The sequence below is a fragment of the Zosterops lateralis genome (assembly GCF_965231275.1).
Source record: "Zosterops lateralis genome assembly, chromosome: 8".
Classification (NCBI taxonomy): Eukaryota; Metazoa; Chordata; class Aves; order Passeriformes; family Zosteropidae; genus Zosterops; species Zosterops lateralis.
The window spans coordinates 21,397,567-21,423,748 of NC_139768.1; the positions used below are offsets into that span (position 1 = coordinate 21,397,567).

At 38.7% G+C, this 26,182-nt stretch overlaps 1 protein-coding gene across 1 annotated transcript in view; it reads right to left on the reverse strand.

Annotated features, from left to right (window-relative positions):
* Positions 1 to 26,182, reverse strand: part of GFRA1 (GDNF family receptor alpha 1) — a 132,707-nt gene that overhangs the window by 54,116 nt on the left and 52,409 nt on the right. The window lies entirely within an intron of this gene.

Below are 26,182 nucleotides of genomic sequence, written 5' to 3' on the forward strand. Positions count from 1 at the left end.
CTCAGAAACACTGCTCTCATTTCCCAGAAGGGCTCTCAAACTATCTCACTGCGAAGTGTTCTCGACAAGGAAATGGTGCATATTGCAAAACAAAGAGGGAGCAAGATGCTTCAGCCCAAGAATGAGAGCTCTCACTGGGAGGCAGATTGCTGGGTCCTGGCCTGCACCCAGGAAAGAGAGTTACTTCTCTTACAAGAGCAATGACTGGAAACCTTCCCTGAAGAAGGCTCTGTCAGCCTGCAGAGGCATGATCCCACTTGTACTCCCTACTTCTAATCCCTTTCAAAAATACATAACCCTTCTGATACCACATCTCCTTCCCTTCCTTCCAGACCAAGGTACTGCCAAACCCACAGGGTACTCTCCCAGACTTTCTGAAATCCTGCAGAGATGAGCAGAGAGCAAAGACATGCCACTTCCTCAAGGACTGTTCTGATCACTGCCTTAGTGACTGAAGCACCACAACCCCTTGTGCTGGGTGCCCATTAAATTACTGGCTGTCTGCTCCCAGGAGCACACACTGACTGCTGTGTGGGCAGATGCAGATCCCTGCCTGAGGCTGGCAGTCTGGCTCCTCGTGTCCAAAGTCTTCCAACAAAGCTCAGTTTCTGTACTTCCAGACACCTTCCACTAGACCAGGTTGCTCAAACTTCACTGAACCTGGCCTTGAACATTTCCAGGGATGGGGCATCCACAGTCTGTTCCAGTGCCTCATCACCCTCACAGTAAAGAGCTTCTTGTTCATTTTTTTATTTTTTTGCTTGTTGTTAGAACTATTTTCTCTGTGTACTTTATAAAGATTCTGAGCATTTTCTTAAGGATTTTAGATATCACCTCGAAGCAGAGGCTTCTGACAGTCAGGTGGATAGATTTATCCCTTGATCTGTTCCTGGAAGTTTAATTCTACTAATGGGGCCACATTCTCTAAACACTGCATTTTTTATTACCCAAGTTCACCGCTGGATCTGGGCTCTAATACTTGACAGGGCTCTTGTCTATATTTACAATTAGATCCTGCTTTAGTTGACCATTACTGGGTGCATTTCGTAGACACTGAAAATAAAAGTTGCAGTGAAATTCCAATTCCTGTGCTGCATATGTATTGATTAAAAAGGGGGGAAATTGTTTCTTACCATTTCCTTTAACACTTTAGTTCTTTATGGGGGAGGAATGGGGAAAAGCTGAGCAGAGAACTCCAAGGTGGCTGAGCCCTGTGGGCTGGCTGAGGGACATCTGCTCAACTTGCAGGCGATGTAAGAGGAAAGTCTAATAAACCTACAGTGATCTGGTTCAAATTTTAGTTCCACGAGGGCAGAGAGAGAGATGAAACCCTGCTCCCCAGTGTTAACAACAGTGTGGCATACACTGCTGAAATTCTGTCTTCACTCACAAATATCCTGATCTAGCTACCTTTCATTTTGGTTGCAAATCTAATGACAGGTTATGCCAGGGTCCCTAATTTTCCACATGGCACTGAGGACAGCAGTTGTACATTATATTCATGCCAGCACAGTTTAATCTGTTTTGTTCACTGGAGCTATTCTGAATTTTTAATAATTTAAGTTATGAATTTGGCTCTTTAAAGCTATTGTTACTTCTGTCCAAAGTATCTCACTAAGGAGGCAGAAAGGCATTAATAAAGTCAGAGACTTGCTAAACAAAGAAACTACAGTTGTTGGAAACTGATCCAGTCACTGTTTCTCACATTACTGCACCAATGATTTCAGTTCTACCCTAAAGAGTTTTAGGGTGTAAAGATCATTTTAACCTGCCTACACTACACTAACACCAGGGATGGATTATGCATGACTGGGGCCATGTACAGTACACAATTTTTTTGTGAGGGATTCAGTCACTCCACACACAATTCATGCTCTGTACTGAGTGAGAGGCTGGGTTTGTGATGTGGAAGGCTATCACCACAGTTTCAGCTGAGTTCTTCTAATGAATTTCCCCTTAAAAATAGAGTGCAAACGTGTTACTGCATATGCTCTCATTTTATACAGCTCAGTATTTTATTATTAGCTAAATACTCAGTCAACAGAATTAGGAAAGAACCAGCAGACACAGAAATAGAGCATAAACCTGTGAAAACATTCAAACCTACACGGTTGCCATGAGAAGTGATTTACTGCATGCAAGTTCTCAAGACACAGTGAGGGACTGTTTTGCCAAAGTCACGCCAATTTACAGGGCAACTTTCAGCATTTCTTTTTATTACTACAGAATTGAATTCACAACTTGTTTCCTCTTTTCCTCAGACTTGATTAATTACCATGTTAACATAACTACTATTCTTCTGCTTATAATGGGCTCCCTCTAAAGTGCTGCCCTAGCAAAATAAACCAGGGGAAAGCTTCTAGCTCTTTGCTCTAGCACTGCAATCCTTTCTAATCTCACTATTTTTCAAATTTATGTTCCATTCCAATAAAGCTCGTGTGAATATTACAGCAAATCAGATAATACAAGGTTATGACCCTTGTAATTGATCCTTCAAGGTTCTTTTTTCCTTTTTTTCCCAGTTGACGTGGTAAAAAATCACATTTAGCTGTGCTTGTTGACACTTGAGAATTCACTTTGTTGGTCGTATACACTGTTTCAGAGAGATCACATTACATAATGATGTATTTCTAGTGCTTCATTTCTTCTATACCTACAAGCCCATTAAGCTGTAAGCAAACCTCCCATGAGGCCGTAAGACTGCAAGTACCAAGGGGGCAATGCTCCCATCCTGCTCAGAGGGAGCCTGGCTGGAGTAGAGTATTATGTGAAGATACAGGGTTAAACATTAGCTACTACTTAAATGATTTCAAATAAATAACAGCAGCCTGAAACAAAATGTTAAATTTCCATTCGTGGAAAAATGCACATTTAAATGAACACGGCCCAGGTATCCCAGCACTAGGAATCAGCTTTCTGGAGCAATGGTTTCTGTATCACATGACCACTGGAATAAAGTGATTAATTGGACTGTCTCAGTAAATGCGATCATTACACTTTTAATTAACCTTTTCAACCTCTTACACCTTTCTCGTTTTGTTATGCATTAGATTTTTACAGTTTTCCAGTTATTATGCTTGACTACACTTAAAACAATGTGGAGCTCTGTTAGAAAGATAAGAAAAACAATTGAAACAGCTTTGACTGTTCTTAACAGGAAAATACCACTGATAGTGTCATCATCAGGGTAGTTATAAATCAGGTGCAGGACAGACATTCTGAACTCTGTGGCTACGTTCCCACCTAATTTTTGTTTTGGCAGCACACTGTTATTTAATGACTCTGGCTACCAGGAAACTAGCTTTTGGAAATTCTTTCTCAACCTAGTTATAATTACTCCATATAAATCATACAATGATCAATTATAATAATCTTAGCTTCATCCATTATTTAAACTTAGAGTTTGAATCCACACAGCAAGAGTGCAGGAAATTCCAAAGTCCCTTCTCTGCTCGCTCACAACTGCTTTATTCCTGAAGCCATGCCAGCTACAGAAAAGAATGGGCCAGATATGCTCTTATCTATGACACTGAAACCTGAAATAACCACAGATTTCAGACAAGCAATGGTTTCTGGCTTGGTTTTTTCTAATCACACTACCTTACAGTGGGTGAAATTAAATTCAACCTGAGATTTTGCTTTATGTTGGTGGACCAGAATCAGAGGAGTTCTGCAATTACAGACACTGACAGCAGAACATATTTTTACTTTAAAATGGCCTAGGTCTTCCTCACATAGATGCATACAGACATATTTGTATACACACGTATATATGTCCTACAATGTTTCAGTACTATTTGGCTTCATGTGTCATTTCACAAGAGATTGAGGAAAAAAAAAACAAATCTTTTTGTCTAATTTAAGGCTGATCCTAAGATACTTGAGCTCAGTGTGATATGAAAACTAAGTCTGATGAGAAGAGGAAAAAAACTTAAAAAGAAACAAACTTTCATGGAGGCTCAAGCAAAACATCCAAACCTTCTTAAAAAGCTTAACAACTTTAAGTGAATTTTGAAATAGTTACAAGGACTTTCAGAACCATTTAATAAAATGACTATATGCTTTTGATTATGCAAAATATTAAGCTGTTATTATTTTTCTGCATCTTGCCTTAGTTCGGTCTCAGCCATAATATTTGCTATCCAATGTAAAGACAGTGTTTTGTTTTGAAGTTTGGTATTTTTTAATGTTTCAACCACATGCCAAGAACCACTTTGTCAGTAGAGGTATATTTTTTTGTGCTTCTCCACTAAGCCCCCCAAATTTTGCAGCATTTAGGCTGAAGCAGAGGAAAGAGATGACAAGGAAGGAGACTTTGTCAAGGCAGGAAGGAAATTCTAGAAATACAAGGTCTTATATGTGATAAAGCAAGTATTCATATCTGATATGAGAATCACAAGGCTTTTCAGTAACTCCATAGCCTCTCCAAACAGCTATTCAGTATTCCCAATGCATCCCATTAAAATTTTTTCATGGTATGTTATCTAGAACTTTCTACAACATAATTCCTGTTTTCTTCCTGAATTTACTCCTTTCCTCTTAACAATGGCTTTTTAATTGCTTGAAGACTCTCCTTCTCCTGTTACTCTATTTAAGTTAGTCCCCCTCATATTCTTTCTTCATAACCTAAATCACTTTATCTGGATATCTAAAGTTGTGCTATTTATTCTCAGATTTGGGGAAGGAAAAAAACCCCAAAAAACAACAAAACAAGAGGTTACAAAAAAAAACCCCAAATCATTGACCAAGAGTTTCTGTACGAGTTGTACTCAGGAGATTGCTGCAGACAGACAAAACCTGTTAATTCAAGAGCTGCTGAAGCAGAGCTTACTCCAGCCTCAAGCAATACCAGTGTAGGTAGGGATGGTTTACACACATTGACTGCCTGCTGCAGGAGTATATATTAGCTTATCTTTGACAGCAGCTTGCTCTTGATGGCTATAACCTGGAAAAAAAGTCAAAGTATATAAAACCTTAGCAGAAAAATTATCCTGCTTATTCTGCAGTGTTACTCTTTGAGAAGGAAACCAAGAGAGGACAGTGGGCTGGAGGAGTGATTGTGAATCCAGTCTGACAAGAGCAGCTGTTGGGATAACTCAGGGAACAGTTAAAAGCAGAGACAGGGAAAGATCCTCCCTCCAGAATAACAAGGGGAAAGCTCCACTGTTCCTAGATGGGAGAATCACAGATGTCTCATTGGTAATGACAAAAGTCCGGCAGCACAAGTGACAGAGGAGGCTAAAACCACAGTGAAAGCAGCAGTGACAGACATGGGGCAGATGCTCAATTAGTGACAGCAGCAGCAGGGGTGGGGCAGAGGGTGCTATCATGGCACTGGAGAGGGCAATAGAGACAGAGAACAGCAAAACCCACAGCAGCTGGGGAGGCACCAACTCAGCCCCCCTTTCCCTGCTGCCAGTGAAAACCATTCGGGGCAATTATCTGGCCTATCGACCAAACAATATGAGCCTCATTCCATTAATCCACCACCAGCTGCTCTTCTTTTTCCTATCACTTGGTCCTGTCCCAATGAAATCCTGTTGAATACAAATAAATTCATCACAATGTGAAGAGGGCAGCAGTGGTAACTCTTGTCTGTTCACAGATTTGCTTATGTGAGTTTCAATCACTGTGTTCCTGCTGCCTCCATCTGAAGTCTCTGCGCTGAGCCCCAGAGCCAGTGACCAAGGAGATGTGTGCACTGGGGCAGGGGGACTTAATGGATCAAGGGAAACAAGATACTTTGGAAATAAGTAACTTCAGTGATACTGCCCTGGAGAGTTAATAATGATCATGATGGTCCCCATCCTACTGTGTGCCCAGAAGATAAAGCAGCACAAAATAAAGGTGAGACAGCTGTGTCACTTACCTGCAGTGCAACTGGGGAGTTGGTCAACTTGAGATCATTATGATATTTAATAGATTACACCACACTAACAATTAGACCACTACCTACTGTCTAATCTAAATTACCTGTCACTTTCATTTATGGCATGTACAACATGTACAATAGACAAAAAGCTTCTTTCTGTTTTGTCTTCCATGTTCTTGGGTTTCCCCTGCTCCCCTCAGATCCCTCTCCTGTGCTAGTCTGGTGACCTTTCCTTAGCTCTTATAAATGACCAATATCTCTTTTTTCCCCAATGTAAAAATGTGGTTCTTTGTGAAAAAGACAAAAAGGAAATAAAAAAACATTTTGACTTGTTAACTACATTTAACAGCATTTGTGTCTGTTTTTTGAGGTGCTGCCCCTAAGCTTCTGCTGTCATGTAGAGCCCAGTTTGAAGCTCACTGAACATAACATTTTGACTTCCATTTACTACAAAAAACCCTGAATCCAGGTTTTATGCCCAAATTTATCTTGTCTTTGAAACCCATTTAAATCAACTAAGCATTTGATTAAGTGCTATAGTGGACTGGGCATCAGCTTACACTCTCTTTGGCTCCATTTTTAAAACACATATAGAATACATTGGATTTTATTTGGCATACATGTTTGCAAATATGTGAATGCACAGGTACACAGGACAAAAGTAAACACAGTTGGAAGAGAAAAGTGGTGTTATAACAAAATTGATTATTTTGGTGTTCAAATACTTAAGTCAAATGAATGTCTTCCTAATTAACGAGGAGTGAGCCTCACTAAGTAAAATGACAACATATTTACATTTAAATAGTCTATTTTATTCAGAGTCACTTCACTCACATGCACACTACTGAAATGCAGCCAATTCTGCAGTGGGGAATAATAACTATACAGCACCAGCAGCACTGTCCAAGAGGCATTGGAGGGACATGGATAAGAGATTAATCAAGAGTGTATAATGCTTCTGTAATCAAAATTGCAACATTGACCCAAATAATTTTTTTTTTTTTTTTTTCTTTTTTTTTTTTCCCTCAACACTCATACTCCTGCCTGATCAGGGAAAGAAGTGTTAGTGCTGCCAGGAATTCAGATCTGGAGACTAACATCCCAACTCACATCCTGCTAGGATGCACAGTATTGACTAAAATGGATGGGTTTGAAATACTAATTGACTAGTGATGTATGCCTTCCAAATAGGCAAATTATGTTTAACATGTCACAGTAAGTGAAGAACCCATTTCAAGACAACATTAGCATTAACACTATTAATGTATTAACACATTCCCTTCCTGAGGGAAGTCAGTGCAGTGCTGCAGAAGCAGCAGCAGTGCAGCTCCCAGGAGATGAGCAGTGTCATTTTTCTGGCATGTGACACTGTCCAGTGGTCACTTTGTGATGAGGGGACATGGAGACTGCAGCTCCTGCCCTCCTTGCATAAGCACAGCTCTAGTTCATCACTGTAGCTCTGACTGAGTCACTGAGGCCATGGGCGCAGAACCGCTGCCTGCAAACCTTGATGCTTAGCAAACTGAGCAGAAAACTTTGATTTTGGTCAAAACCAGTCTTTGAAGTCCTACTTGGGAAGTCTTACTCTTTCTCTTGAAGCATTTATTCAGTAACACTGCTAGGAAGATGCTGAGAGATGGATGAAGTACTTAGACAGTAGTACCCAGACAAGTAGAAGCATCAGCCTCACAAACAGGCTGCTGAGGAGTTTCTTGGCCCTGCTGGAGACAGATCAACACCATTCCACATATTATTTGTTCTTTGTTTTTATTTAATCATTTCCTCATCCTCATCTAAAACACAAAAGAGTTTGTTTATATACCTGATTAGTGTCAACAATATTAGTATATTTTTGAATATACTTACGAATGCATATATTCAGTTAAAAATAATTCTCATGTTAAAGCCTGAGAGCTAAACTAAGCCTGCATCTTGAAACTAGTGATGTTCTAATACTGTTACCATGTATTAGAGAGACATAAAACAGTAAGAGCTCCAATCCCAGAAAAAGCACTACATATGGAAGCACTGAGGAGAGAACAGAATCTCAAAATTCACTGCACATTGGATACACACACATTTCTCAATCAGTAGCTGCTCCTGCTCTCCAAGGCCCTCCTACCACTGGGGAAAATTTTCACATGTCCAATACAATAGCACAGTTCCCTCTGTAATTCAAGAGCATAAGAAAGAATGATTAAGAATGCTATTGAAATCAACACCAAAACTTCAAATGAAATGAATCATGATTAGCTGTTGAAACTAGAATGATGTAGAAAAGCAAGATCCACAATACAGCAGCGCACCAGTAAATAAATAAAGCACTAAAGTCCCACATATTTGACATTTGAAGAACAAAACTATCCATCAATGTCTTGGCACAGATCGATCAAACAGAATGCTGCTGACGAAAATCTAATAGTATGATGGTAATAATGTAGCCATAAAGCTTCTACTCTGTAATTGACTGCTTCCACTTCAAGCTAACATGTCTAAAAGAGTGACTAATGTTCACCTAAAGATTTCACTTGCGTTGAATGACAATCAGCTACACCTCGTGCTATTCTCCATAGATTGCTTGTGTTGGGTAATTGCTGAGGGAGAGGAGCCAAAGGGGAAATAGTCTTCTTAACTAAGGAAATTTATGTGAAGAATGGTATAATCTCAAAGGAAAATATAGTTTCCCATCTGATTTTAAAACACAACACAATGCTGCAGCCATAACATTCATTTCTTAAAGCAGAATCATCAGTGGTGACTCCATTTTCAGGGCAGAGTAGCTTTTATATTTAAAATGGGTACTTAAGCTTTCAACAAGACATAAAAAATACAATTTTTCCTTCACAAAATTACAGACTAAATTCTTTGAATAAAGAACAAACTTCTGAGTGGCTACAGATAGATTGTATGCTTTGGTCAGAGTTTCCATTTCACTGAAAGTCAATTAAATTAATTAGCACTACAAACCCTAACAGAACCATACTCTTCAGTGACATGCCTTTGTAACTTACTTTTATGATCTTACAGAGCAGACTATTTTACAAATAATGTGAATTAAAACACTGTTTATGTAGTTTTAATTCAGGAGACTAAGATGAACTTATGCACATTTTTGTACTTTCCTAAACAAAACCTGAAAAACTAAAACAGTGTGGTGAGTTTTTCTAATTTTTTTTTGAAGCCAGAATGAGAAATTTGAATTTCCTTTCTAAGTTTCACTGAAGATAAAAATATATTTATAATTAAAATGTTTGGAACTCTTTAATGGATAATTATTGTTACTCAAATTGCTCTGTCGCTTTGATATATACTTAAAGGTAATTGGCTAGTCTTAGTGATGTATTTTTAAAGAGCTACCTATTGATTAATAATGTTTCAGTATTAATATAACCACTTTGTGTGGATCAAGAAACATCAATAGCAGAAACCCATATTTACCCACAAATTAACTGGATATAGATCTGTTGCTTTAAGCAAAATGGGGTGCATTCACTCATTATTTTGCATGAGTAATGAGATAACTGTAAGAGTGAAGATTAAAGCAAAATTTGGGTTTATATTTCAGATGCATACAATGATAAAGTTCATTTTTTCCTGCTCTTGCAGAATGAATGAAAAAAGGACATAAAAGCAGAACTCCCAACTCAACTGCAGGAATTGGTGACATTGTAGTTTTGTACTTTTTGGGCCTCCAGGTCAAATGCTGGACAAAATGAAATGTGCAGTACTAACAGAGGTGGCTTTTTTTTTTTATCCAGTTAAAAATGGATTAAACCAGTAAATGATCTTGTAATTGACCCCTATAACCAGGCCTCTTACAGCCTCACTCATCTCACTGTCTCCCAAAGGTTCCATAAGGACTCAGAAGTTTGCTGATTAAGAGATATTTGAAAAAAGTGCCCTGGACTTTGATGAAGAGCCATCACAGAATTATAAAAAACTGCATCAGGTGACTTTCGTAGGAAATGGCAGAAAAAGAGAGTTTGTGTACCCCAAACAAGAATAAATAAATTAGGGAATGCCTCACTGTCAAGTATCTTACCAAGCAGGTCAAACTTGCACGCTGAAATTTTAGGAAGATCAGACAAATTCAAACTGTAATGGCTATCCAGTTCATCCTACTGTGGCAAGCCAAAGGAAGTCCATCCTTTGCAAATCATCTGTCCCAGTCTCCCAGAAGATGTGATGCTACAGCCTCCACAGTATTTCATACAGTGCCTAGTGATCTCAAAGTTTAGATTTCCTTTCCCTAATATCTAACCTAAACACCACATACTACAATTCAGAACAAATGACAATTACCGTGTCACAAAGGGTATTATACTGTTTTGACATTTGTTCTTAATGAATCCACACTGACCCTCCTTATCACCTCACATCCCCTAGACACTTTTAAATCAATTTTTTATAATACCCTATTCTATCATGCTTCCAAGTACTGTGTTTGGGAACTGGATCATAATTCTCTTTTTCTCTAGGTCTATTTTATTGATGGCCTGCATGTGGAAATAAAAAAAAAAAAAAAAATATATATATATATAATTTTTTTTTTTTTTAATTTAAATAAAGTAGGTTCTATGTTAGTTTTCCAGCAGCCCCCTTGGGCCTCTTTTTCCTTCCATGAATTCTCAAATTGCTAATGGCTTAGTGACAGCTTCAGTTTATTAAGTACACTAAAAATAATTTAATCAGGCCACCATAAGAAGGAAAAAAACCCCTTAACATTTCTTGAATATTTTTCTTCCTTTCTATTGAAGACACAATTTAACTAGAAATTAAAAAGGAATTTTTTTAATGCCATCATGTGATGTCATACCACATGTTTTAGGTTAAATAACTTAAAACTACCTTCCTAAACTCCTTGCTGAGCTATGTTGAATAGTTTTAGATGGACTTTTATCAATATTGAAAGTAGTTCTCAATAGTGAAAAATTTGTCTTTTCACCTCCAATACACACAGGTCACCAAAGGAAACACAGAGACTGGAGTGAGGCCTAGAGAGATTGGCAAACTCTCTCTGTCTTGGATGGTTTTGCTACTCTGGAGAAGGAAAAAACTTTCATCCCAACTGAGAAGTTAAACCAGATTTTGTCTCAGTACGGTGGCCCAGACAAGTAGAAACAATCTGATAAACCAGGCCTTTAGTATCATAAACTTGGCCTAAACTTTATTGCTGTTGTTTCTTTTATGAACAAGCACATAAATTGAGAGCTTCTCTATTCATGGTAAAAAAACCCCTCTATGGCAAAACCACACTCCTCAAACGTGCATTTGAAAGCCCCAAGCTTTGAGCAAAGTGTCCTTACTGAAAAAAGATCACAAAGCCACTGTTTTAGGACAATCCATCCACCCCCAGTGTCCTGACCACCCTCTTGAACATGTACACGACCATCAGGAGCAATAAAGTAAGAACCTCTTGAATCCCAAATGCATGAAACTGCTAGCCTTCTTCCCTGTTTTCCAGGAATCCCTCTTTATCCCTCTCCTGGTCACCACAGCTGAGCTGGGCAGCAGTGGCTCAGGTCCTGCTGTAGAGAACATGATGCAGCCAAAGAAACAGCAAACCCAGGAGGAGACAAAACAATGGGAAGCAAAACAGCACAAAGCAGAGCCCTCACTGCCCACAGCAAACAGGGTGCCTGGGTCAGCATCCCCAGGGCTACATGGCTGTGGATCCACCAAGGCAAGGACTTCTAAACTGCGTACTTGAGAGTCAGATCAGTGAGGGAGTATTTCACAGCACCTCTCCTCAGCTGTGACAGTTGGTTGAGTCTTACAAATAGGGGCCACTTTATCTGTTCAGGAAGGCAGTGAAAACTGGACCTGAAGAGCTGGTCAGCTCCCCAAAGCCCTAACCCCACAGAGCTGTCAGTCAGCCAGAGCCTGGGGAGCTCCAAAGCCACTCTCCTACCATTTTCCATTCATCTGTAAAATCACAGGAAGCCAGGGAAGGGACAGTGCCAGGAGCATCAGTTTCCATTTCTGAAGGGCTCCTGGAAGAAATGTCAGTCTGCTCAGCCTGCTTTCCCTGAGTTGTAGGGAGCTGAAAAGAGATGGAACCAGGGAATACTGCACGAAATGTAATCCATGGCCTTTGGATGAGGGCTGCAGCCATTAAATGATCCCCTGAGTGTGAAACTCTGCAAAGCCTGGCTACAAACACAAGAGATCTAGTTCTTGGATAAAGTACTTTGTCCATCCCTAATCAGTAATTATTTTCAAGGCAAACTAATGTACAATAGAGCTACTAGTATGATAGAATGGCTATTAGAAGAGTTTCCTCCTCTGAGTTTGCAGAGGCTTAGAATAAGCTCAAGTCCAGGCTATCCTCTCCACACCTTCCATTCTCATTTCACAGGTGGATCCCTCAGGCTTCTCGAGCAGCAGAATTTTTTCCTTTCTTAGAAAAAAATTAAATAATCAACTCTTCTAGTTTGTCTTCATCCAAACGGTTCTCCAAAGCCCATTAATGATTGTTTACTGAAAAAGTTTACTGATTGTAAACTGAAAAAGTTTAATTTGTATGTAAAGCTTGCTGCAAAGTAAGTTGTGAAGAAGTAACATGGCACTATAACAAAGTTTGACATTTTCCTATCTTCTTTCAATCAGTCTCACATGGTGCTTTACATTTTGTTAGGATGTGTTCATGCAGTTCTGAATCCCAAGTGATCCACCTATTTGGGTGACCCACCCGAATTCCCAAAGAGTTAGCAGATGCATAAGAAGCAATTCAGAAACAAGCAGCAACGCTAAGAAAAAAGCCATTAAACATGAAGAGAAAGCTTTTACCAGGGCATAGGAATAGGTCAAGTTGTGCAAAAAGGAAATACAAGGAGCACTTTAATGGCCTTAAATGCATCAGTAATTCTACAGCATTTGCTTTTTTTTTTCCTTTTTCTTTTTTTTCCTTTTTTTTTTTTTTTTTTTTTTTTAAACAGTGAAAGGATGTATTCAGTACCTAAAAGCTACTATATTTAACTGGAAAAATGAGTGACCACTGTTTACTAGTACAAAATCCATGTAATCGGTCCACGACAAAAAAACCCTAGTATTTACTTCTACTCGAGCAGCTAAAAGGCTTTCCTGTATTTCAAATACATATTTTTCTGAAATTTCATCCAAGATTCCTCACTGTCATTTTTGAGAAATTACAGCAAATTACTAAAGATCTCTATCCATGGTTGAAAATATTTTTTGTATAACAATGAAGTCATTACTCTTCTTATTCCTGTAAATTCCATGAGAGCAAGAAACAGAAGCACAATAAAAAATCTCTTTCATAACAGTTGATTAGAAAATATGGCCTGCAGAAGTCTAGCTCTCTTTGCACTTTGCACATTAAGAATCCAAATATGTTACCAAAGCTGGGATTTTAACCCCCCACAGCTTTAGCACAAAGAAGCACATTAATAAGATACAATTCAGATTTGCATTTTTTAATAAGCAAGGGGATCAAAGAAAATATGAATGCTGAAGGGATGTTAAATCATGTGCAAATTCAAACATCAAGGTATACTACAGGATGAAGACACATTTGCACTGAAGCAAGTGTAGTAAGGCTTTCCAAAAGTTGTGGTGAACAAAACACACTTTTTGAACTATTTGCAGGTACCCAGTGAGTCTAGGAGAGGAGCAGATACACTGGAGTTGCACCAAATATTTTGTATATTTGATTCTGAATGTGTTAATGGTTGATGGCAAATTAGCTGGGATGGTGGGGGACCAGCAATGAAAGGATTCATCTTTCTAATAACCAAGACTGTTCTCATTAAAGACTCTGCTGTTCCTGTGTGAGGGTGGGAGTATTTTAGTAGGCATGTATTGTCACACAGATAGAGGATGGCCCCTTTCACTGAGGTCTAACCATGGGCTGGTACAAAACTTTTCTGAGGCCCTGCCATTAAAAAGAGCTCTATCTGCACTTCACACCCCACGAGGAGGAGATACCTCCCAGCCAGCAGAATGCAAACCAGCACCATTTCAGCTGCTCCTACACACCCAGGGCAGCTGAGAGGTGCATAAAGGGACAGAAAGTAGTTGAAAAGGGCACCAAGAAAACAAGGAGGAAACAGCCTTGACAGGCTAATGACAAACATTCTTTTCTGTAAAACTGTTTTACATTTTTTGAAGAATTGAGTTCATAAGCTGAAGCTGCCTCCAGGCATGACCAGCATTTACTCATCAGATCTCTACAGGCCTCAATGACCTTGGCAGTCTTACAAGGATCATATTTTTACATGGATGAACTGTTCATGAACAATTTCTCCAAACAGGATTTCTATCAATGTCAGGCACACTTCTCTTCTCATTCTACTTTCCTTTCCTTGATTAAGCTTATTTATAGTAGACATTAAAGAGAAGAAAACAAGTGTTCACCAACATTCAGATTCAGTAAAATTAGATCAATCAATCACAGAACTAAAGCAGTGTCTGCAGTTATCACACACCTCACTGCTGCACACTTTGTCCCTCTGCCTCTCCTGGTGATTTACTTTGGAAGTTCATCAGGACAGGGTTTATCTTGCAGCAGTGTTTGTGCAGAGCCTGGCAGAATGGAGCCTTGCTCCCAAACAGCTCTTGAGCATTATGTAATAAACATGATTCATATGTGGATCATCTCCATCACTCTCACAGAGAGTGACAGAAGATAATACCTTCTGAAGGAATCACTTTCAACACTTCAGTGTCAGCATGCAGCAATGGTCTTTGCTTATTTTAAACTTTCAGCCAAGGAGTTTCCCATTAATTTTGAGGGGAAAATGCTTGATGCAACTGGTGTGTGCAATGAGTTATATTCTCGGCTTGCAATTAGACTCAAAAATTCAGAGTAACTCTGTTGTTCTAAGAGATGTCAAATTCTGTCTCATTTCATAGACTTTTCCTATCTTCAGAAAAGACCAACACAGAACAAGGAATCTAATTTACAGCTCCTTAAGCATCACACTGAGAAAATGAGGATGGTATTTATTCTTTGTCAGTATAAGCAATGCATAACAGAAATCTATATATTAACTAGAAAAAGAAGTCTGTCCTAGTGCCCATGGAGAAGCCTCTACTCAAGCACAAATACTGAATTTATACCCAGAATTCAAGATTTAGTTCTTAATTAGCATTTTCTACACCTGTACTAACAGCAAACTAATTTGATCCCATGTCACATACACATCCATTGTGCTCCACTGGGTTCAATGGAGAGGAAGAAGGTAAAAAATGTCCTGGAAAGCAGCTTTTATTGGTTGCTGTCAGACAGGGATAGATGGACAGCTGCCCTGATTCATTGCAGAAATCTTTCTATTCTTAAATTCCTAACACATGCATAAATCATAGGAGGCTGAACAGAGCAATTACTCTTTATCTGAACAATTTTTGCTCTTTTTAGTGGAAAATAAACTTGGACAAAACCATCACCAGAAAAACTTGTTAGAACTTGTGCCAATGATTTCCAATAATATATTTATTAGGTCATATTCTCAGTCATAAAAATACAGTAACAAATGGACAAATTTTCCACTTTGAAAGCAATAAATGAGTTAAATTTTTTAACTCAGCAATAAGTCAGCTGGTGCTCTGTGAAAATTTTAAAGCTTGGCTGCCTGACTGTAAGATGTCATGGGTATCTCATCTCTGGTATCACATGGCACAGCAATCATCTGGGTACAAACCTGTATCACCCACTGGGACAGACCTATCAAGCTTTAGGGATCTGGTAAAAACAAATGGCTATAAAAATCAACTTGGGTTTATGAGCTGGGCCCACAGAAAGTAAGAAATAAAGATTGACACAAATCACTTTCCAGTACAATAGCTGAAAACAAGCAACAGACAATTAAAAAATGGTGCTTGACCTAGTAGTAGTTGACATATTTTAAATATTTTGTTTATGTCTAACATTTGTTATATGTCTAATCCAAGAATTGCTCCATTTAGCTGTTGAAACAATACTGTATATTAATGTCAAATTTTAACAGATGTTGGTTTAGCTCAGCCAAAGGGGAAAACAAAAAAATGCCATAAAATTCTAATTTTTTTTGTAAAGCACTATCACTAGATACAGAGCATGAATGCTGAATTGTAAACTAACTAGAATAACAGAAGCACCCTTTTAATGAATGTAATTCATCATGACAATGTCAATGCAATTCATGTAATGGGGCCACATGTCAGAAAAAAGGAAATTACAGGTCATTAGGGTAAGTTAAAATTATGTAATGGGTTTGAATGATTTTTCTTCATTTTGCTAAGAATTTCTCAGATTTTTCTTTTAATATCTTAAGTTTTCTTTTAAAATCTCACATCATTCTTCTACACTCCAACCAGTTTTAGCCCGGAAAGTGACAGCCATGAGTTGTAAGGCTTTGTCTGATTATGTAACATCTGTACCAATCAGAAAAGGAATGAAAACCCGTCATGAATCTACTATGAAAAACCCCTTCCTTTTGTTAATGTAACTATACACACAAGTCCTTTTTTTTTTACCATAGATTTTTAGTAAACATACAGCTGGGTAAATTTTGTGCCTTGCAGATACAAACAAAAAATGACAAGCAAGACAAGGCACAAGAGTTTAGAGGACAAAACCGAAGATTTTGTAGGCAGAAGAGGGAGCTTAGGGATAGTACAATATAAAAGAACAAAATCAGAACACCATACAAAAATGTGATTTATCCTAAGGTCTCAGTTAACATTGCAAATAAACAGACCTAGGAATTTTCCCAAGCATTAAAAGACTGTCCCAAATATTAGAAGAATTTTTTTTTGTGGATCCTCAAATCCAAAATTTAATAAACCTTTTAAGGTAAATTTATGCATTCTTAAGAAAATGCTTTCGTGCATTCTAGAGGAGAAATTCCAAACAGTCTTCAATGATGTCTAGAGTAAGTTTGAAACTTATATTTTCATCCAGTTAATAATTCATCAGTCAAAGCCATGTCCCCAGTCTGAGAGAGTTCCCAGTAACATTTACAGAGGAAGCCAAGGTTAATTTTTTTCAAATGTGGACAGTTCAAATTAACTCTTACCCCATTTTAAGTATTTTCTTCTTAAAATTACAGTTTTTTGAGGAAACAAACTTGAAAAGGCTGAACACTTCACTTGCCAGAAGTGAAACAATGATCCACAAACCATAAACTAATATACAACTTTATACAGCATGACAAAGACTACTTTTAAGTCTAGTTTGCTGTAAGGGCTAAAATTCTGAACAGGTATAAATCAATGACCATTGTACATTATTTTAGAAGTACATATACTGTCTTTAACCCACTGTACATTTAGAAATTTCAGAGTGGTATGGACTACTAGGCATTTAGCCATAAACAGATTTATGCTACTCTTATGCCTACTGTTCTTAATTAGTTACTTTTTTAACACATTCTCTTTGAAAGCAGAAAGGCATATGTCAATAACAACCATGAATGATTAATTCTGTTACAGGATCTTAATTTACTTAGCAGGTAACATGAATTTGTTTAAGTTGAGTCCTAAGGATATTATGAATGTTAACAGACGGCCAGGTCACTGTCTGCTTTAATCTGATAAACATGGTGATGTTTTTCATTATTAAAATGTGGTTCCCTGAAGTGTAGATTTAAAAAGATGAAAGAATAAAGCAAAGAGAGATTGATGAGATTCAGCTTCGTGCTGCATTTCACAGAAGTAACCCCAGTGGCATGTAATCCAGGACTGCTTTAGCAAAAGCAGATGAAATATTTGAGTAGAACAGGCCTCCAAATAAGGTGACCTCCTTCCAGGTGTGCATGGTAGTGAGAGAAGTCCAGGGACAAAGGAGTTGGGTGCAGGACACTTGCAGGCAAAGGCTGTGAAGCCGAACTGCAGCAACAGGTTAATCACAGAGACAGGCAGAGCCCTGCCAAGAGGTCTGGTGGCACCAGGTCTGCTCTGTGGGTCTTTAATTATTAGCTCCAGCACCCAGGGAACAGTCAGTGTCCCAATCAACCAGAGACAGAGAGTGCATGCTAAGTGAAACATGGCCTCAGCAGAACAAAGACATGTAAAATTCATTAGCATCTGGGAAAATTATTTCAGTATCTTTGGATCCTGTAACAATTCATAAGGAGCTAATCAGATTCCTATTTGCCATTAATATTCTTCTAGGGCAATACTATTTAAAAACTCTCTTTGCATGCTCTTCAGTATTCCAGCTTGGAATGACAAGTTACTTTCAAGAATAGTCTTTCAAACAAACCTACTCTGAGAACTAAGGCAAACCACTTTGTGGCTGAGATATGACGTAAGATATTTCCATCCATGACCAAAACTCATAGCTACAGAACTGCCTCTTTTATTTTAATTTATTGTTCAGTTAAGCTGTCCTTGTACGTGGAATGAAAAAAAACCAAAAAAAACCCAAAACTTTAATGGCCAAAATTGCACGTTTTCACCAAAATTACATTTAACGGATCATGTTCTTGTAGTGCATAAATGCATCAACATATGGAGACATCCACACAGACACACACTGGGCATCCAGTGGCATGTGGAACTCAACACACTGCTGTCCAGCAACGTTTTGTAACCAGGATTAAGTGCAGTGAGACTTTACATTGTTCAGCTGCTACATCAAGTGAGCTGATAATTGTCCTCCACTCTCTCATGAGAATGTAAGTACCAAAGCACAGCAGTCTCTGCTGTAATGTGGAGTACAGAGGGAGACTGAGAGACAACTGGAGGGAGAGCATGAAAAATGGCAGAGGGCACTTAGTAATGAATATAAGAAAAAAAAAAAAACACCAAAAAACAACGCTGCTAATTTCCCAAGGGTTGGGTATATTTAACTGTCACATCTGGAACCCATGTTTAAGTGTCATTAAGGGAGCTGGTTTTCAAAGAAGGTTATAAACTGAAGTGTTCTGAAATCACTCTGCAGCACTGTTTACACAGCAGAGTGGCTGCAGGTTTTACAGCTGTGAGCTGGATACCGACAGCCACAGGAACCAGCAACCCCACAGGGATGCTCACACTGATGTTCTCCCCGCCACAAAAAAGGGATGCTCACAAAAGCAAAGCAGCTTAACACCAGCCAAGGAGTTTGAAAGTCTCAGGCACAGCTCTAGAGCTATTAGTACAACAGCCTCTCCTGGGCCAAAAAACCCATCTCCAAGTACTGCTTTACAGATTCTCATCATGATAACTGCACTCCAGGCAAGGGAGTGGCTGAAAGAGCCTCGAAGGACAACAGGAGGGTTTTGGTGATGTGACACTTGAAACACACTTCCCATACAAAACAGTCTTTGTTTTCAGAGATCTACTAAAATGTAGGTCTCAGTTTATTTAAGGAAATTTTTACCCCAAAAAACATCTTCTAAAGGCATTCAAGGTTACTGGGAACTCTGAATTGGTAGAAGGCCTCAAGATTCAACCTTTATTCATCTGTGCCTACATGCACTTCACACTGAATTCAAAAGCCCCAAAACCAAACAAACAAGCAAACCTCAGCAGGTGGTTTTTTGGGGTGTTTTTGCAAAGGTCAAAAGCTCTTTGATTACACACAGCATTGGTGAAGTGCTTTGGACTGCTAGTGTAAACTTCGTTAGCATTATAGTAAAGATGAAAAGATGGAGAGCGGCAGACAAGGTGCAAACAAAGACACTGAATTTCTTTTGCAAATGCATATGTGAGTTCTGCATGTGCTAGTTTGCTCTGAGCTATGTTAGGTCATGCTGTGTGACACACATTTGATTTGATACAGGATTTAGAAGGACACACCTATCAAAGTATGTTTATAAACTGCCTGCAGACTTAGTCGACTGAATTTTGCCTACATTTGAAGTAGATGTGGGATGTTTATTTGTAGACCCAAAGGCTAACCTAAGTCAATGAATGTTGCTGGATTTTTTTTTTTTTTTTTTTTTTTTTTTTTTTTTTTTTGGTAGGAGAAACAACCGGTGTTCATTGTATTGCCATCTTATTTATCACTATGTTGTGTCAAAATGGAATTTGGATATTAAACTATTAGCATAATACGACGCAACTTATTTGCTTAATTACTGCTTTTAAATTGTAACATGTCAGCGAAAACGAGATGAATTAAACCCCAAAATGAATTGATCTGTTTACATGTGTGCACAGGAATACTGGGACGAATGACACTGCCATTATAAAACAACATTTACGCTTGAGTAAATGAGGTGTTGCAGTCTGTTGGAAGAACAACTGTATCTTGGAGAGCACTGCTTAAAACAACAGCACACACTGTTTGTGTTGATAGAAATTCATACTTTCATTTCCATATAGTAGTGCATGGATCTGTACCAGCCAATTTTCACCTGATGAAAAGGTGCTCCCAGTAACACCTACGGGCTTTCATCTGTTTAGAGACTTCTTCTGTATCAGTGTTTTCAGAAAGGGGACAAACAAAAAGAAAGTGTAAGGACTGGAAGGGATTAGTCCTGTATCAGGGTAATTTAACATACACTCCCATCTTCCTTTTGTGTGCTATCCTAGTCTGGATTGTGTCCATGCACCCAAGGACCCAAAAATCCCTTTCCCTGTGGTATTTCTAGAATGAGATACCACACAAAGCCACGTTGGAGCTGAACTTCTCAGGCTGCAAGAAGAAAACATGCTCTGCAGTGACGTCTGAAGGGTGAGGGTAATCTGTCCAGTTTTAATTTAGTTGACATATCAGGTTAGATTTTTAATTCTGTGTTTATCTGCAGACAAAAGACTACATTCTTAAAAACAAGCCTGAACTGCTCAAGTGAAACAGAGATCGAAATGCTAATTGAGTCTTCTCCCAGAAAGGTTTTGCTTAGATCTATGAGAATACAAAAGGCCAGTTAATCGAAATATATGCAGTAAATTTTGTTTATTCAGTTCAAATCATATAGACAGGTTAATTAAAAATTCACAAAGGATTTGTTTTCTCTGTATCAAGCCTAAGGGTTCTTAGTGTTGTGTTTAAACAGGTGCACATAAGAGCAATGAATATGATATGTATCCTGAAACAGGAATTTTAAAAGAAAATCAATATCCCAGGCAAGAGAATAAATGGAATTTATCACTTGTGCATGCAAATGAGAGGGTAGTTGGGATAAGAGCTAATGCAAATTTCTTATTCCTTTTGTAGTCTAGTCCATTCTAAGATTTCAGATTTCAGCAGCTCTAATGAGCTGATAAAGATCTGGATCATGATGTGCTGGGTTTGGCTCCAGAACATCAGAGCAGCATGTGAGAGGTGGTGCATCCCTCCCACGGGGCAGGAGGCCAAGGGCCAAGCAGAGCTGGATTCCATCCCTACTGAGCCCAGAGAGCAAATAAGGCACTGCCAAGGAACAGGTAAGCTTGGGCAAACTCCTCTTGGAATTCATCTGGGATAACAGAATAGCCCAATCTGGATGTGACCTTGAACGATCATCTGGTCTAACCTTACTTCATCACTCTGGGGACTGGAGTGAGTGTCACAAAGGGACTGTACCTTCCAGAAGTACTACAGGTCTGATACTGAGACCAGCTCCAGGGGAACCTTTTCGCACCCTGAAAACGCCTTTTAAATCCAAGGAAGTATTATTCTTATTTGAGACGTGTAACTATAAGTTACTTCCAGATCCAAAGCATGTAGGCTCCCAAGAGGATTAAACTGTGGGGCTGGAACTCGACTCGCAGGTACTTTGTTTGACTGAGGCCCTGGAGTTTAAGCTGATTCTCACCCAAGCCAAGAACATTACAGATTTTATCAGTAAAAACACTGATGTGCCATTGACTTGTATTTTCTATTTTCCCACGGCCATAAAAGGCTATTTAATACTCAAATTGTTTCATATAAGATGGGAAACTCTTTTAGCTGGCAAACTGGAAAGAAACAGCTGTGTCCTCCAGAGGAGGAGAGAAAGGTCAGCTTTAACCAGCAGAAGGCTGGTGGTCAAAACAATTTTTGGCTGAGAGACACAAGGTATTTCCATCCACAAGGGGGAAATTTCCACCCCTGACAAGGGCCTCTGCAGAGGCAAAAGCAGACAGCAGGGCATAGCTCACAAACAGAACATGGAAGAATTGTCTCCACTGGTAACCACCCTAAGCAAGGGGCACAACCTAATATCTAACTGACCCTGTTAATATCTAACTGTTTCTGCCTCCATGCTCTGGAATTCTGTATTCCTGACAAAGTAACTTTCAAGAATGGAAAAGGATGGCCTTAAATGCATTTACAAAGGAGATAAACTTTGAAGAACAAAGGTTTTTTTGGGATGGAGTAGCAGAGAGGTGATGAAAGCAGTAAATGTGTAAATATATGCTGACCTAACACAGAAACAAATGGAAACAAACAGGTGACGAATCACACAATGCAATTAGAAAAAGTATTCATATAATACGTGGAAGCACTGCGTAGAAGACATCTAAAAAAATTACATGATGGTTTTGTTCACATAACATCCTGAGTATGAAAATATGATTTACGAAAGATGTAAGAAGTTTTCAAATCATACCATTTTTTCCTCCCCCTTTTTTTACAAGTATGAAATTTTACTATATAGCCCTCACTTTTTACCATTTCTCTGGACACCACAACAATATTATAAAACCAAGCAAGAACAATTAATATCTCGGCAAGCACAGACAATTCTGCTACCACAGGCTGAGCTGGAAGCTGTCTTTTTGCAAGTGGGGAATTGCAACCATTAATTCTTTCAGAACATAAACTTTAATGAAAACAAAAAGCACATTGAGAGCAAAATGGCATACCAGGTTACCTCATGTCATACTTCTCAATAAAAGCAATGCTTTTTCTAGAGATATTCAACAAACCAAACTCATCTTGAGTTAGTGGTAGCTGGGGAAGTATGGCAACTCTGAAAATTGCTTTGTTCTGAGTACCTCAAGAGGAAATGAAATGCATATCTTCACAAACACGGGCTTGACAAACCCGTCCACTCCTTCCCAGGCCTTGTAGTTACAACAGTAACCTCCCAAAAGCTAAGTGCAAGTAAAGCAAATGCAGAATTTTCTTCCTGAATCAGCTGGGGCGGAGGTGTTTGACCCAAATCAAAACCCCAACCCAAAATATAATTGAGGAAAGCACACAACCACCTCCCAGCTGCTGCTTACAGCTTTTAACGTGAGAAAAACCCCTAAAATTGACAAGACTTCTGTCACAACACAGATGCTATTAAGAACTGTGCAGGGATGCTGCAAAGCTTTCAGAAGTCATGCCATTTTCATGCTGCTGTAAGCACAGGTTAGCACCAGCTTCACTTTTTAAAGGAAAAAAAAAAAAAAAACCCTGAAGAATTGGAGCCAGAGCAGTCTGCCAGTGACCGGGACTCCTCCTTTCCAACTCCACAAAATAAAGCAAGATTGAACATTGAAGAGTAGAGGGGTTGTGATCTTTACCCAGTCCAGAAGGGCTGAGGAAAAGGCAGAAGTGTGAAGGCAGAGAAATAACCCGAGAAGGACACTCACATCCCTTTCAGGAGTGAGTATGCAAATCTGAGAATACAGACAGAAGAAACTGCAAAGAAGCAAAAGAGGTGCCAAAAGAGGTGTAATCTTTTAGAGATTAACACTTAAAAGTTCGTGTCCAATGTAGGCTTAGAGGGAGCTCATAAACAAAAGCTGCGTAAGTTACAAATGCAAAAAAGGAAAATTACATCCCCTCTGAGATGCTGTCAGGTCAAACTTTTGGCCCTTGGTTTCTTTCTCAGTTTTAAATGTACTTCGCTCCTAGCAGACACCTAGAACCAGCTTTCCAGCATTCTTTCAAACATCTCTGTGCTGGCTTTTAGCTGGAAACTAAGCATTTAAACCAGAATTACAGAGTTCCACACTCCTGCTCAGCTGCCACTAGAGAGAGCCACAAAGTCCACAAGCACTTTATTTACAGCTCCAAAGTTTTCCAGGGTTTGAGGTTAGACCTTGGGCTCTCAGTCGTGGCCAGACTGCCTCTCTCATGTCGCTAAACTGCATTCCAAGTTCAGTCTCTGCACTCTGTCCATAACCTCACTGCTAATGGGCAAGCAGCTTTCCATTTAGTTGATAACAATGTCCCTCAAGATCCACAAAGGAAATGTTCTCTCTCTCAGACCTAAGAAGCTTAAAGTATACTGGAATTTATTTGAACTTGCTTAATAAACTGTGTGCTGTTAAAATGTGGTCATTTTAACACAGTGCCAGGACAAGAAATGAGATAGTGACAGTCATCCCACTCAATTATTTCTGTTAAATGCAAAAGCAATTCCTGGAGCAGAACTTGGAGCTGTATTCCACTTCCCCAGGAGAAGGCTGACCACTGCATAAGAGAACCATTATCACTCTTACATCCTCTCATCTTCTTTATGTCACAGGGTGTACATCCTTGTGTGGACATAGGGCCTAATTAATTTTGCCACTCTGACATAATGTAAGTGTCCAAATACATTTATGCCGTTTCCAAGTAGGGGGAGAAAAAAAAAAATAATAAAAAAGGAGGATACTTGGACCTAGAAAAACTACCCTCCCACTCAAGTTCTTGAAATGTATCCATCACAGCACTGTCTCAACACTTGAGGGCAGAAGAAAATCCTGATTTAATGGACAGGGCTTGGAAGAAATCCAAAACATCAAACCCTAAGCTTAGTTAAAAAGTACCTACTATTGTGTAGGACTTACTCTCAGTGCTATGCAGATCTTAAACTAAAATAAAGATAGAATTGTACGCTGCTCGTTCAAAAGAAAAGACCTTATTTTTTGAGAACAAATTGTATGTGACTTTAATAGTATGAATTCTGTCAAGTTGTCCATAGAATAAATTTGCACACAGTTCAACATAACATGTGCACATTAAATAGGATTTGGCATTAAAAGACCCAACATTGAATGGAAATCGAAAATAAATGCCCACATTCTCCCCAGAAGACTATTCACCCCAAGGCCTTAGGCATTAATTTAAGTGAATGAGGAAGCCACTAGGGCAGCTGTCGGTAGCTTATTTGATTTGTGAATAAACAATGGCTTCATTTTAAATGCTATTTACTCCTACTACATACTAATGTCAGAATCAAAAACACAAAAAAGAACAGACTATTCAAAACCACGTATTTTTAAGAAATCTTTTCTACTGCGAAGTTCTTCATTTCAACATGGCAGGAAAATAAAATTATAAGAACTTCTGCTGCATTACTAATTTTAACTGCTGCTAATGTTAAGAAGACCCGAGATTGTATCTTATACTTAATTGATATTGTGCATTTGGCTGTATATTAATGAGAACTTAGGGTATCATAGGTCATTCCAATAAAATCTTTGGGCTTGTCAGCTTGAATTATGTATCTTTACATCTGCAGAAAACAGTGGCAACATGATAATTACAGTAGTTGATACATGTTGTTATAACTTGTTAGTACAATCAGGTACATCATGTCCAAAGTGCAGATGCCTATCCAGTCTGGCTCTAATAATCCATCAAACAGATTATTAATTAAGAACAGTTTCTATGCAAAGAGGAGCATTTAGCTGCACAATGAATTTTCAGATTGGATCACAGCAATTTCTTCCTGATATTATGAAGACTTAATTACAACACAAAACCATCTCCCTGGCACTCCAAGATGAAAGTGAAGACCTTTACCCTATACATCCACATAAACAATGCTGAACTTTATGTGTAGGTGTGCCTGTGGGTTTTCAGATAATTGCACACAGAATCTCATTCAACTAGTTAGGTTTCATCTGAAACATCCTCATATTACCAGGATCCTTATTTGTATGTAGGTTTTGTCCTGGGCAGCGTTCAGAAATAAAGTGCCTACAAAGATGCAGCTCTATACAGCTTTTCTCAGGCAGAACATCCACGCTAAACACTTCTGGTTTCCATCTAACTTTGTAATTTAAAAGACAACAAAGCCCAGCTGCCCCTTCCTACACTCAATTTCTATTTCACATATAGACATCTTGTCCAGTGATCAGACTCTGGCTTGACATGTAATAGAGGCATGGGAGTCTAAGAAAACACAAGGAATTTACATAAAAGGAAAGGAACTGTTCCAAACAATAAGCAAATTGTTTCTGCTCATGAATGCAAAATCTGACTATAAAGCAAACTGAGTGCACAAGTTAAATATGCCTTTGTGCACCTGGCACTTACAACAGCTGATAACTCAGGAAGAAACTGTCACTGAAAGCATTGCACAGACAATCTATGGATAAATCGTTCTTGAACAATTTCTCCAACACACATTAAGCACTAAAAGGCTCATTTTTAACACACACACCCCATTTAAGTTCAGCCTTCTTGGTTTTCTTGGTAAATATGAATATTCAGACTAGCAAAGGAAAAGGAAGAAGTAGTCCCATTGAGGAGTGCCTATGCTGACCTCT